This window comes from Haliotis asinina, chromosome 7 (assembly GCF_037392515.1).
Source record: "Haliotis asinina isolate JCU_RB_2024 chromosome 7, JCU_Hal_asi_v2, whole genome shotgun sequence".
NCBI classification, from domain to species: domain Eukaryota; kingdom Metazoa; phylum Mollusca; class Gastropoda; order Lepetellida; family Haliotidae; genus Haliotis; species Haliotis asinina.
The window spans coordinates 34,407,096-34,410,799 of NC_090286.1; positions in this window are offsets into that span (position 1 = coordinate 34,407,096).

Genomic DNA, 3,704 nt, shown 5'->3' on the forward strand with positions numbered 1-3,704 from the left:
TACAACAGTTTTCACCGTTTTATTTTTAACACTGGTCAGTAACTTGTACACTGGTTTCAGAGTTCACTAGGATAGTACTTCAATGAGCCAACTTGATAAGATGTCCTGCAGCATCCAGATATTGAAGAGGTGATTTTGTGCCGTTCTACCGGTGTCCCTTAAGTCGTAGGAGTCGCTTCCGAGAGCTTCCGAGAGAAGGGCACCACAGTCAAGTTGGGCACGTTTGGTTTTGTTTGCTCTTCTTTATGTTTGTGATGAAGAGGTAGATGTGTGGGTGGGCTTTGGTGATGAGGTTCTTCAGCTTCAGGTGCCATCCTTCCAAGTGGTAGTTTGTCCTTTGTCCTATGTTTTCATTATGCGTCCAGATCCGTACTATAAAGCGCCCTTCGTAATCAACCCATGTACTCTTGACATAGTCATTGAAGTTCCTGACCTTGTCCGACCCTGGGTTTTCTTCCATTGCAACGATCCAAGTGTCCTGCACCATGCTCTCCTGACATGAGTTTGAACTTGTGGGTTGTCCTTGTAGTCTTTTGCCTGTCCCTTCTCAGCTACGTATACACATGTCTGCCTATAATAAAATAAGCATCCAAGCATCTCGTCGTGTGTGTCCATGGTCCTTCAAGTTGAACTTCAGCCAGTGACTTGGGCAGGGCTTTGCTTCAGTGTCGATAGAGAGACGGCTTGACACTCGAATACGACCGGGACGATCCTGGGTCAGCAACCTTGGCCAGTTCCTCTTCATACAGCTGCTGGGTGGATGTGGCGTCTTCCTATACGCCCCGACGTAGTCTGCTAAGGCGTTGAATCTCGTCCTCAGATTCCACTGGGGGATGGTTGTGTGGCGTTGATGCTTATGAAAAAGATACCCTTACTCCAATCTACACACCCGTCATCCATTGATAATTTGGCTGTTCCATTACTTCACATGGGAAAAAAAACATTTCCCAAAGTGCCTACAATATTTTTGTTGGCAGATTGGGGTGTAGGAATATTGGGAGTGTAGGCACTATGAGACATAACCGATTTCTATTGTTTTGTTGTTTGCACAAGCACTTTCAAGAAGCGGGCGATATTTGGTCACGATGAGAGTCACGATGCGATCCCACTAGATATCCCTTCATCCATTTATATTTCCATTTTTACGAAATAGGAAAATTAATAATTATTAGAAGATCCTAGAAGATAATATCTATGGTCGTCTTTTACCCAGTAACGGCCTTTCCGCTCGGTAACGGGATACAACATTGGAAAATACCTCCGTATGAATAACCTGTGAGGTGATTCGTTTGATGGCGGGTATCGTTCGAAAGCTCTGAACATCCACGTTGCCAAGAGTATTTTCCGATTTGTAAGAAGCAATCTTAACGAAGAAAAGCTAGTTTTTAATGACGCTTATTTGCCACAGTCTGCTATAAGGATCGTGAATGGTCAAAATCAAACATGTGACCAAAGGCAGTTTTGAATGTTCTTGGAACAGTGTCTTTGGAACAGAAAGGATACCTTTTGCCTCTCATCTCACATCATACCCGTGAAGGTCCATGGTAGAGTAGGCCTTCTGCAACTCATGCATGCCACGAAAGGCGATTCTGCTTGTCGCGAGAGGCGACTAACGGGATCGGGTGGTCAGGCTCGCTGACTTGGTTAACATACGTCATCGGTTCCCATTTGCGCAGATCGATGCACATGCTGTTGATTGTTTGGTCCAGACTGGATTATTTACAGACCGCCGCCATATAGCAGGAATATTGCTGAGTGCGGCGTAGAACTAAATCACCCTCCCATCTCACATCACATCAGAAGACTTGCATTGGATTTCATGAACATACCATGCCGATCGCCATTTGGCAGTTTGATTTGTTGGTACAAAGACGAATGTCATCATCATTGTCTTTATTCTATAATCACTGTTCGTATATTATGCTATGAGCTTGTGTTGCCGTACACCTTTGTGCTGCGTTACTTACACTTTGTATAGATTTTAGAACACAGCTATTGATTACGTCACAGTGTTTGGTGAGTTTACGTTAGTTCTTTCACGACTGATGCCTGGTTAAATTTAAGTTTTAACCTGGCAATCATCATGTAAAACGTTTAGTGGCGGTTGATATCGATTGGACACACATTTCCCCGTACAGCTGTGTAATCACAGACTTGCTCCATTTACATGCACAATAATGGTCCCCTTTACGTCATCTATAACCTGTTTCTGATTATATACAAGACTTTTAGGTTCAGGTTTTATGTGGTTTGTACAAGCACATTATTTTTTATGTCGTAGTGTATTGTTCTGACGATACCTTTAATGAATTGTTCGTAGAGAATTTTCAGCAAAAATGTTTGTTCAAAGTGCACATTACTACTTCGAAAACCTACTGCAGTATTATTTTTGAGCTATGTGTCCCCACTTTGGCATCATAGATGTAAAATGTGAAGATCCGGGTCATAATTGATCTTCAGTAACCCATGTTTGTCGTTAACGGCGACTAACAGGACCGTGTTATCAGACTCGCTGGCTGACACTTGTCCACGGTTTACCCATGAGCGGATGGGTTCCCATTATGTTGGCGACTGGGTTGTCTGGTTTAGAGGCGATCGGGTGGGATCGGGTGGCAGGCTCGCTGACTTGGTTAAAACATGTCATCGGTTTCCAATTGCTCAGATCGATGCTCATGCTGCTGATCACTGGAGAGTCGGGGCTAGATTCGATTATTTACAGACCGCCGCCATATGGCTGGAATATTGCTGAGTGAGGTGTGAAACTACACTCACTCACTCACTCACTCATGCTGTTGATCACTGAATTGTCTGGGCCAGATTCGATCATTTACTAACCGCAGCCTTATGGCTTGAATGTTGCCAAGTACGGCGTAAAGTTAAACTCACTCACATACATGTACCTTACGCTGATCTGGGCATGTCGAATGAGTTCCAAGGATATTCACCTTCAATTCCCAAACAGTTCTATATGATGCCCTGAAAGGCTTGTTTTGAACAGCAGGAAGTGCCCGAGACCACATCAAATGTGCCAGAGTACAAGCCGATCAGTACAAACATGAATTGGAAGGCGAGTGTTGTTCACATTGACGTGGAGAGTTGCCCCTTAATCAGCTGAACCTACCCCTTCCACTGTTCGCCGACATTCCATTTCTAGCCATCACTTCTTCTCGGACAATGTCGCCGTCAGTATGGCCATCGGTGACAGCAAAACTTCACTGTGAACATGGAAATATTTAAGAAATATTGTATTCCTGGCTGCTTTCAGATGTTTGTGGGGTAGCTCATTGGGAAAATCATTCGCCGAAGATCCGGGTTCGATTCTCTTCATGGGTACAATGTGTGAAGCCCATATCTGGTGTCCCTCGCCGTGATATTCCTTGAATCCTGCTAAAAGCGGTGTGAACCTTAACTCGCTTAATGGTGTTGGTTGATAGTAGAATTTCTAGACTGAAATTCACCCCAGACAGACTGCACTTTCAGAATTGATATTAAATTGATGACTCGGATTCATTTGCACAACCGCTGCCGTGGAGTCCTAACGTCTCATATATAAATCAGCAGTTGAGAGCTGAAACTTTGCCAGATTTATTTTCACTTTGAATTACATGTATAATTTGTAGACTGTCATTCTAGTCATGTATGAAGCTGAGACACCCAGGTTATTGGATCTATAGATCCCTTGAGAATCTTTGCTTCCACGACAC